Here is a 10,844-nt window from a genome sequence, read left to right on the forward strand (position 1 = left end):
CGGGTGGGGGTGGGGCTAACCTCTCTGGTGGGCAGGGGGGAGGTGGGGACACTATGTGGCCTGGGGGAGGGGGGGGTTGCACTTGGAGTGACGTTGGACCCTGGGTGGGAACAGGGAGTGTCGGGGAGGGTGGAGGGCACAGGCAAGGTGAGGCAGTTGCTCTGGTCCCCACCAGCGATGCTGAAGGTGCATGCTGAGGGCGTGAAGTGGGGGCCACAGGCATCAAAGCTATAGGTTTGCAGACAGGATTCGAGGAGGGAGGGAGAGGGCATCAGGAGTGACTCCCATGCTTCTAGCGTGGGCCCCGAACCAGAAAACGGCATTTAGAAGATGGAGGACACGGAGTTCACGTGTCAGGAGCCGCCCTTCCGTGCCTCCAGCACCACGTGTCTGGGCCATGTGAGCAAGGTCACATGGGCCCGATGTGGTGCTGGGGGCGGCAGGGCTCTGCTCTTCTCTTCTTTTGGAGTCTGGGGCCTTCGCACTCTGCCTTGGCCAGCCGGAAGCCTGGGAGTGTACTTATTACCCGTGGGGATGCCTGCTAACACGGGGTCCCTGAAGAGCCCCCCCCAACCATCCCCGGTGTCACTGTGTGGACGAGGGTGGGGGCGGGAGGGGCCTGGGGCAGGAAGAGACTGGGAGGGTGTTTCCTAAGAACCCTCTGTGGTTGGTTACGAGGTCCCCTGGGGCTCAGGGAGACTTAACATTGGGTATATAATGGAGGGAGGCCCAGCCACATGTGCCTGGAGGAAATCTGGAGGAACAGGAGCAAACCAAGGGGGGCCTGCTCCCAACGTTTGAGGGGCTGTCGACGGGTCACAATGGCTGGAAATGGGCCAGTGGGAGAAGCTCCAGGGAGACAGACCGGTGCCCTGATGGGTGGGTGAGTTGGGGTCAGATGAGTTCTGTGTTCTTGCGAACACCGAGGGTATGAGGCTGTCCACTCAGGGCTCTCAGAGTCTTTGGCTCTGAAGAGTCTGGGATCTGACGTTCTAGGGGTCTCCATTTCTGGGATGCTGAGATTCAGGACAGAGTTCCTGATGGCCGCAGAAGCCAGGGTTAGAAGCCAGGCCCCCCCCAGGCTGGTTCTGCCTGTGCCCCACCCGCGAGGTCTGTGTAGGGGTCTCAGTGCTCCACTCTGCTCAGGGCCTATCTTAAGTGTGGGTTTCTTTCTTTTAATTTTTCAAAACAAGGACAAATTTTGTCTCTTGACTTTGACCTTTGCATGCACCCCAAGCACAAATCCTTCCCCTGGTGACACCAGGAGCTACAGATCTCCTTGGATTCCCCTTGACTCCAAACTCCCTCTTCTGGAAGGTTGGCCTCTGGACTGACCTTCCAGAGGGTGGAGGACAGAGCCTGGGTCTCTGGGGCCGATGGGCCAAGGGCCCCCTTGTTTTCTTAATGTAAATGGTGTGGATGGCACGTGCCCTAGAGCAGGAGGTCACCCATCACCCTGACACGTCACCCATCTTTCACCTCTTCAAATCCTTGTCTGTGGGCACACTGATTTTTCAGTGGACATCTATTTTTTTTGTGTGTGAGCATCCATTTCTTGAACCTAATTGCCATTCTGCACCACATGCACTTTTTTGCGTCTTGCCTTTTCCATTTACTGCTCTGTTGTCAGCGTTTTTCTTTCTTCCATAGTCGTCATCATCTCACTGGCTGCGTTGTGTCCCATTGAGTGGCTCTGCCATCATTTGCAACACCAACCTGCTATTGTTATGCATAACTCATCTTTTTAATCTTATAAATTATGCCACAGCTAATGGCTTAGCACACCCACTTTTTCTCCTTCTTACAAATTACTTTCCTGCACCCAGAAGTGATCATTGCTTCATGGCGTGTCAGTTTCTCCTGCTAGACTGTGAGCCCCTTAAGGGCAAGGAGCCTGTTGAATTGATCTTTGTATCTCTAATGCCCAACATGTTGTAGATGTTAATAGATGCTTGCTGGGTGAGTGGATGGAAGGATGGATGAAGATGTGAGTGGGTCAGTGGTTGGCTGATGTGTGCGTGGATGGAAGGATGGATGAAGATGTGAGTGAGTGGGTCACTGGTTGGCTGATGGATGAGTGGATGGAAGGCTGGAAGGATGGATGAATAAATGGATTGGTGAATGAAGGAATGCATTAGGGTTGAGCTTCTTGAGTGAAAGGCCAGTGATTCCTGTATGAATATTGACTAATTTCAGAAGGCTTTCAGCATTTTACAATGTCCAGCAATGTATTAGCATTTTGTTAAGATATGGCTAGTTTATCTCTGTTAAAAAAGTATTTTTGTGTCATTTTAACTTGCATTGCTTTGATTACTAATGAAGGTTGAAATTTCTCACATATGTTTGTTAACAAATTGTATTCTATTTTCTGTGAACTGTTTGTCCAAGTCCATTGGGTCATGGCTTTCTGATGAGAGTGGTCAAGGATGGAATGGGTGTCCTTGGGATGTAGTGAGCCCTCCGTCATTGGAGGCATTCAAAGAGCAGGCCAGGCAGACACTTGATGAGGGTAGTTTTAAGGAGATTCAAATAGTGGGTGTGGCATTGGCTTAGACAGCCTTGCTTCTCCCTGGGAAGTGGGTTGGTGGGGATGACATCTTCCATTTGGCATACCAGTGACATTTTAAGGTCACATCCCTTGGCGGGGCTCGTGTATTGATGATTTATAAACTCTAACCTCACCCTCTGTAACTCTTGTGGGACAGGAATATCTCTTTGGCCTGCCAAGGTCTGGACAGCCGTGCCCAGCGTCTTTTATAGTTAGCTAGTGGACTTCCCACCAGCCCTGTCACTCCCCACCCCCCCCCGACCCCCGCATTGCACCTTGAGGAAGCCAGAACCATGCGCCACCATTTATCACCTCTTAGGGCAACCAGGTGAGGCTATCTGCTGCCCTTTGTCTTCCCGGTATCCTGTGATGTGTGAGCAAATGTTCCCGAGGCCTCCGTGGTGGTCTCTGGGGTCTCATTGATTAATGGGACATGTTGGATCAGGACTGATGCAGAATCCTCCTTCGGTTTTTTTCAGCTGGGCCAATTAAATTCTGCGATCCCAGGAGCAGAATGCACCCCATGCTGTTCTCAGACTTCCCCTCATGCCCCACTCCAAAGCTGGCAGGGCTCGAGGGTCATCATGGCCATTTGGGAGGGTGCATTACCCATGGAGGACTAGCCCCTGCTTTCTAGAACACCCTCCTCTCTCAGCAGAGGGCCGCTGCTTGCCGCTGACCCCTCTACTATAGCACTGAGTGCTGTTTGCCTGCATCAGAGTTACTCACCCACGTGTTGACCCCAGCATCGAAGCTTGGGAGGCCAGCAATGATGTCCAGCATTAATTTAAGCCATCCATCCATCCTTGCATTTGGCCTCCATTTCTTGACCTGGTGCTTTTGGCCTCTCCTTTTCCTGAAAGCAAACCTTTCCATCTTGGGCGGGCTGTGTAGCGCCATGGGCTGTGGTCATGAGGCGAACGCCCTTATTTGTAGCTTTCTCCTCCGGGGTCACTGCTCTGAGCACGTCCCAGCTGGATCTCATCTGCCACCGTCACCCACATAGCTTCCTCCCCATGGCGCTTTCCCATGCATCACGCACCCCAACGGATCCAGGCCAGGGTCCGAGAGCAACCCCCCACCCGTGAGCGGAGATGTCCCCCCAGGCCACCCTGCCTGGTGCATGGTCCCTGCCATGAGCTTTGCCTTTGGCCTGTCCGCTTCCTCCACCAGATGGCAGTGGTTGTAACTCATCCGTTCACCCCTTCATCCCTTCATTCGTTCACTCACAGTCAACATTTCTCGAAATCAACTAGTGCTATCCTAGAGCTGGCTCACAAGGACTCGTTCCGACATCTCCTTTTCAAAGAAAAGATGAGCATGTTTGCAAGGGGCCATGTTTGTGTGTCAGGAACAAGGCAAGACCCTTGATTCAACTGCAACTTCTAGATGCGAATTCTGTTCCAAGTTTGATTGCCCTCTCTCACTTTGTTCCTTACAAAACTAGGTTGATTAGTAATCAGCAAACTGTGCTCCTGGGTGCTCAGAAATCATAGCCCATATCCTCAAGAGGCCAGAATGAGAGCTGGGAGGTCTGAGATGACAGCGGATTCTGGCCGAGAGCAGGCTTTCAAGTCGTTAGAATGCCCTGATCTTGCTTGGAGGCGGTCTTAGAGCCATTCCTGTCCCTTTCGAGATTAGTTAATGCTGGGCTCTACTTAGAGAAAATTGGGGGAGATGATTGCTCTTGTGGATGACAAAGATCATGCCTGGTGTGGGGGTCTGCACAGAATAATCCACTGACAGACCATGGTGTTCGAGGCGCATGGCACTTTGTAACCTCTGGATGCAGCCCTGAGCATCCATGTGGGTCCCGGGCCAGGCAGGGCCCTCGTTTAGCTCACTGCTGCCTGCGTGGGACAGGGCGTAGTCTTGGGGGCTCCACATTTTATTCATCACACTGGAGAGTGAGTGTGGTGGATAAAGTCAGGACCCTGGGGTTGGACAAACGTGTGTGGTTTGAACTTGCGGCGACAGCTTGAGTCTGTCTTGTGGGGGGACCATAGCACCCACCTCGCAGGGCTGTTGTGAGGATCATGTAACCAGGATTTTGAACTGTGATGTTGGAAAGGCGGGCGCGTGCCCCCGGGGGAGTGCTGGGGGCAGGATGAAAGGCCAGGAGGGGCAGCCTGATTTGGGCAGGTTGGTGGGAAATCATTTTGCCAAACGTGCAGGGGGATCTTGGGGGACAGAATGCTAAATTTGTATGACAGTGTAAGGTTAGAGAGGAGTAATTTTGGCATGAACCTTCATGCTGGGGCATGAGTTCTCTTTGGGCAGCGCCCCTGGACCCCCTGGGGTACGCGTTCATGATCACCTTTGTGAAAGGTTGGAGGCACCTGGGTCTGGCCTGTAGGCAGCACTTAGGCACGTCCCTCCACAAGAGATACCCCCTAGCAGTGTCTTCCCCCCAAATCTTAGGCACCAGTCATCAAAGGCACTGCACAGCCCCTCCCCAACTAACAACATCGGGGCTCTGATGCCTGCAGCCTGGGTGCCTGACACAGTCCCAGGCCAGTGGCAGGGCTTGCCTTCCACTTTTGTTGAGTGGATAGACTTGTGGATGGTCAAATAATGAAACTGTAACCAAATGCGGCGGTGGATGTTTATGATCTTTACTAAGAGATTGTATTTTGCTCCTGATGAACCTGTTATCAATCGTTGTATTGTATCTTATGGACTTTTGTATGACGTTTGTTGTTTGAAAACCAGGATTCTTGTTGTGGGTGTCATGCGGTGCAACTTGAGCTGTCTGATTAACGAGTCAGTTTTTTGTGTTAGAAATTAGAATCCGGCAGACCCTGGGGCCACTTGACTAACTGTGCGGTGTTGGGCAAGTCACTTCTCCTCTCTGACCCTCAGTCTTTTTTTCTCTAAGCTGAAGGTCACCAGAAAGCTCACCTCACAGGGTTGTTGTGAGGGTGACGGGCTGGGTAAACTTTAAATTGCTAATGAAATGCTGGCTCTTATTGAGAATGGTCAGATGTCAGGGGTTGTCTCTAAGAGAATAAAAAGTCAGCATGTAATCTTATGCTAAGATTGTATTTCCAACGGTCACTGGACCGTGTAAGACAGACGCTGAGTGGTCTACAGTGTTTAGCGATGCGGGCCCAGGGTGAACGCTGGTTTGACTAATGAGTGATGGCTCTTCCTCCTGGGAGCCTTCCCTCTCCTCCCTGGGCTGCTGGCTCGCACGTGCAGGTTGAAGCGGCTGGGGTGACTGCCTTGGGTTTGCCGTACCTGTTGGTGCCCTGTCTGCTTGGAGGCGTTTCTGCAAACGTCTGTAGAGGCCCGGGTGTGGTTTGCCGGGGCGGAAGGCGGGGCCGTTGAGAGAGCCTGAGGAGGGGCTTCTGGGTAACACCCCAGGGGACTAAAGCTCTTTCTTCTGCCCTGTAGGAGGGAGGCCTGCGCCCCTAGTTTCCTCTCACCCCTCTTCCTTCTTTCCCTGGCTGTGGCTGAAGGAATAGCCTTCTGCCCCGCCCGTGGGCCCGGAACCCAGTGCGAGGCTGATGACACTCTCCCCCTGGGCTCCCTGCTCCTTGGCGTGGGAGCCCGCGTTAGAGACCTGCAGGCTGAGAATCAGGGACAGCGGGGGTCAGAGTGGGTGTCAGAGCGGGGACTCAATGGTCTTGCATGGAAAGCCGGTGTTGTTTCGACCCCACCCAACAAGCCCTCCCCGTTGCTGTTGCCATCCGTCTCAGGCTGTCCCCGTCCCCACCGTGAGCCTGACAGTGTCAGGAGGGGTCACACTCCTCCAGAGCTCAGCAGGGTCCGAGGTGGATGTCGGAATGTGGCCGCCTTCCGTAAGGTATTGCCCTGGCTCTGGCAGAAGTCTCGGGAGACATCCCACAGGGTCAGTGTGGATCGGGGTCTCTCCCCGAGGCCCCTGAAGTCCTTCCCTGGCCCTTGTCTTGTGGGTGGGGGAGCAGCATTCTACCGTAACACCCCCTCCTTATGTCTGAGGTGGGGTTGAGCTGGGCATCCGCTCTGCCCCCTCCCTCCCTCACTGGCCTCCTCGTTTTGCCTCTGGCTTTCACAGCCTCTGTGGGCAGGCGCTGGGCATCTCTGTGGCCCACACTCCTATCTGCCTGCATCCTGAGTGTCACTGTGATGAGCGGCCCTCACCCCTTTGCGCCGGCCCTGCCTGCCCCTGGAGCACCAGCACAGCCTCCCTGATGCTCCCTCCCTTGGGCTTTGCTGAGGGGGCCTTGCGCTGTCCCCTTTGGTATCTACACTGTGGCCATCCCATGTCCTGGGAACTTGTCTGAAGCAGAGGGGGCCTCACTTCGGTCCTCCCGAGGGGCCCCATGGGAGGACAGGTAGTAGGGCCCTCCTCCCAGGGGATGGTGAGTCCATGTTCAGGTGTCTGCTCCCCGAAGGCCCTGGGCTCTTTGAAGGCTGAGCCTGTGTGTGGCCCGCAGATGACGGACTCTTTCAGGTGCCCAGTCTTTTCACGTCGGTGTCCCCTTGACATGGGCAGGGCTGGGTCCCCATCTCCTGAGGGCGGGTGAGAAAGTGGAGGCTCGGTGAGGTCACGGCTAGGCTGCCCTTGAACCCCATCGCTACTCTGAGCCCTGTGCCCCTCGGACCTTTTACAGCCCTGCTTCCTGCACAGTAGGCGCCTAATAGATGCTCACTGACAGATGAGGGTGTGTTTTTAGTGGGTGTGAAGAGGTGGATTGACGGTTGGCTGAGGTATGCGTGGAGTCCACACGTTTCTTTGAGAGGAACGGTGTGTTTTTCTCAGCAAAGCCTCCTCAGGCCAGTCCTGAGGGCCTCTGCCCATAGCAGGGCCTCAACCCAGGGCCGGGGCCGGAGGGCAGCCCCAGGAGGGCCCCTCCTGGCAGAAACATGGGTCTTCTGCACGTTTTTGGAAATATGTATATCTGAATAAAACTTCTCTTGGGCTAAAATGTTTGTGTTGCGGCCCAAGAGATTTTGATAATGTGGCATTTGACATTTCCCAAGGTGGCATTTGACATTTCCCAAGTCGGAGGGCCATCTGGTCACACCCACGCCCTCTCTGAGGCCGGCTGGGGCCTCAGGAGCCCTTGTCCTGGGGAGGGGAGGTCTCCTACCTGAAAAGTCTTTGTCCTCACCACCGTTCGTGACAATCAGCACTGAATGTGAGGCACAGGCCGAGTCTCGGATGCAGCCATGGGCACCCAGCAAACTAGGGGAGATCGGACCCCAGACCTGGGTCCTTTTCATCCCTTCTTGCCCCCCCCCCAAAGAACAGTGCGTGGGTGCACGTTGGGCTGGGGCTCTGGATGTCTCGCCCATTTGACTTCTGGTCCTGGTGTCACCATTTGCCAGCCTAGTGGCCTCAGGCAGGTTCCTTGAACCAGCTGAGCCTCGGTATTCCCGCCTGTAGAATGGGTGCTGACTGACAGAGTCCACTCAGGGGATGGTGGTGAGTGCTGACCATGCCGGCGGCGGCGTGCCTCACGACACCCCATAGGCTGGCTCCCGAGAATCAAGGTCTGCGTTCGAGGCCACCCTGCTGCCTCCATGTGCGTGACCTGGGCGAGTTTGCTCACCTGCAACCTGGAAATAGTCACATCTACCTGGCCCAGTTATAGTGGGAGATTGTTTCTGTGAAGATGAATGCTTTGTTACCTGGTACACAGGTGCCCTTGTCCCTTGCCCTCCCGGTGGGCCCTGGGGCTGGCCACGTGCCCTGCAGCCTGTGGGCGCTGGTCACAGAAGCCCTGTGCTCCCTGGAACTGTGGTGGCCCAAGTGGCTGTTGGGTGGGGTGGAGGGCGTCAGGGGAGCACCCGGGACCAGCTGCGGGGAGACAGCGAGGGAGGGTTTGCTTGTAAATGCAGACATTTAACGGGCTTGGAGGGGAGGGGGTTGAGGCCGAAGTGGGGGGACTAGGGGAGAATTTTAGGAACCCCCAGAGGAGGAGGAGGCTGATATTTTAGAAAACACCTGAGTTGACTTGGTTGTGGGTTTGGCAGGCGAGCTGGGGTGCTTTGCACAAGGGCCAGGAGTTTGGGATTCTGGGTTAGCGAGGTGAGACACTTCAGAGGTTACTGGTGCAGGAGGATGTCAGGACTAGGGTTATGCTTCCAGAAGTCTCTGCAGGTCGGGGAGACCAGGGCAGGGCTGAGGGTGGGACACCAGAGGTTGAGGGGCGCTAGGCGGATGGGCAGGAGCTGGTGGCTGGGTGCTCCCCTTGCCCCCATGGCTGCTGGGGAGCCGGGGACTTCTCCCCGCATTGCCCAGCCTCTCAAGTGCCCCGTCTCCTCAGCGGATGGGCTCTCTCCTCTCCTTGCCCCCCCGGCCTGCCTGTCTGCATGAGGACTCTTGTCAGCCAGTGCGACCAGGAGCGGGGGGCCTTCATGTGCACCTGTGTCTCTCTCAGCCTCCACAGCCACGGGGACGCCCCGCACACGTTCCTGCGGGACAGGCTGGACCCAAAGACTCTGGACCCGGGCCGCCCCCTGCGAGGAGGGGCACACCCTCCCCGCCTCCCCTCCGGTAGCCACCCGTCTTCTGACTGATGACTTCACTGATCTGAGGGTCAGACACACGAGTTTGACCCCTGCCTGCCCCTCACGAGCCCTGAGACTTGGGGGAGCCACCGAGCCTTCGTTGTCCGCATCTGTGAAGTCTCCTCGGACACCTACCTCACAGGGTTGTTGTGAGGAGCATGTGATGTGGTTCAGAAGGGCCCGACCTGGGGCCTGGCACACCCGATTGTGCTCTCAATAAATGTGTTTCTTGCCTTAACCAACACAGTGATGGATGTGCTACTAATATGAGGAGGGTGAATGTCGGGTGTCCTGTCTTGCTGGGGCTTCCCCTCACCTCGGGCAGTGTGAGGGCTGGGGGTGGGGCCGGGGGAGCCAGCTCCTGTCCCAGGAAGCCGCCTGTCCCCTATGCAATGGGCAGGCTGGTGGGATGGATGGATGCCCGAAGCAAAGCTGGCCCTGGAGGTTGATGCATCCGGTGAACCACCTCGGGCTGGTCCCCCTCCTACTCCTCTGACCGGTCGTGGGATGCCAGGGTTCTTTCCAGAAAGGAGTGCAGTGGGAAGGTAGAGGAAGTCTGGGCTGAGCTCACCGCCCCCAGGGCGGCGACTCTTCCTCTCCCTCCTCACACGCTCCCGGACCCTGGCCTGGGCCTGGCCCAGCACTCGCCATGCTTGAACGGATAGTGAGGGCATGGTGGAGAGGGTCCAGCCTGGCTGCGACAGGGCTGACACTCATCCCACAAGATGGTTACTGAGCGGGCCCTGAGGGGGCTGCCAAGGTAGAGCCTCTGACCCAGCCCCCGCCTCGTGGGAGGGGGCACCGGGCCTTGCACCCCCACCCCCCGGCTCAGGAAGGTCAGGCTGTGGCCTGCTGCATGTGGCTGGGGCTGAATGGGCCAGAGGGAAGGACAAAGGAACTTTGGACCTCCATCCACCTGGAGTCCTGGGGTCGGCATTCCTGGCTTTGCTGGAGCAGATGAGGTGGACATACAACCAGTGGGAAGGGAAAGCTGCTGTCACCACCACCGTCACCGTCAACGTCAACGTCAAAGCCACCACCATCACTACCGCCATCTCCTCCTCCTCTTCCCTGTCCTTCCCCCTTTCTCCTTCCTTTCTCCTTTTCCTCCTCCTTTCTCCTTCCTCTTCCTCCTCTCTCCTTCCTTTTCCCCCTCCTCCCCTCCACACCCTCGGGGGAATGCCTCAAGAGAACTACAGGTGAGTCCAGTCATGAATGTACGGGGCTGAGCATGGCCACTTTGTGAACAGAAAGAACCACCTTGAGGACCATGGCCATGTCCAGCCAAGGAGGCCTGACCTCAGCCCTGATGGAGTTGGAGATGTTATGGTGCTGAGTGATGGTCCAGGAGGCAGTGAGATGAGGAGAGGGCCTCCAGAGTGTGCCCCACCCAGATAAGTCCATGCTCAGCCAAGATGGTGCTGAGGGTCCAGGAAAGTCCTGACTCTGGTGGGCAGACCCCGGGCCTCTCATGAAGCTCAGGCATCCAGAATGAGGGCCCCCTTGAAGTTCCAGAGCTGAGGTCCCAGCTCCAGCCCTTGATGAAACTTGGACATCCAGAATGAGGGTTCTCTCAAAGTCCCAGAGCCAAGACCACAGCTCCGGCCTCTGGTGAAGCTCAGATGTCCATGATGAGAGGCCTCCTTGATGTTCCAGAGCCGAGACCCCAGCTCCAGCCTCCAGTGAAGCTCACATGGCCATGATGAGAGGCCTACTTGATGTTCTAGAGCCAAGATGCCAGCTCCAGCCTCCAGTGAAGCTCAGATGTCCATGATGAGAGGCCTCCTTGATGTTC

General features: G+C 56.2%; 1 long non-coding RNA gene across 2 annotated transcripts in view; it reads left to right on the forward strand.

The window, feature by feature from the left end:
• Positions 1 to 9,287, forward strand: part of LOC124230859 (uncharacterized) — a 34,955-nt gene extending 25,668 nt beyond the window's left edge. For both annotated transcript variants that reach the window (XR_006886305.1, XR_006886304.1), the window contains exon 6: positions 8,920 to 9,287. This is a non-coding gene — a long non-coding RNA (uncharacterized LOC124230859). The remainder of the gene's footprint in view (positions 1 to 8,919) is intronic.
• Positions 9,288 to 10,844: the final 1,557 nt, after the last annotated feature.

The sequence above is a fragment of the Equus quagga genome, chromosome 20 (assembly GCF_021613505.1).
Source record: "Equus quagga isolate Etosha38 chromosome 20, UCLA_HA_Equagga_1.0, whole genome shotgun sequence".
NCBI classification, from domain to species: domain Eukaryota; kingdom Metazoa; phylum Chordata; class Mammalia; order Perissodactyla; family Equidae; genus Equus; species Equus quagga.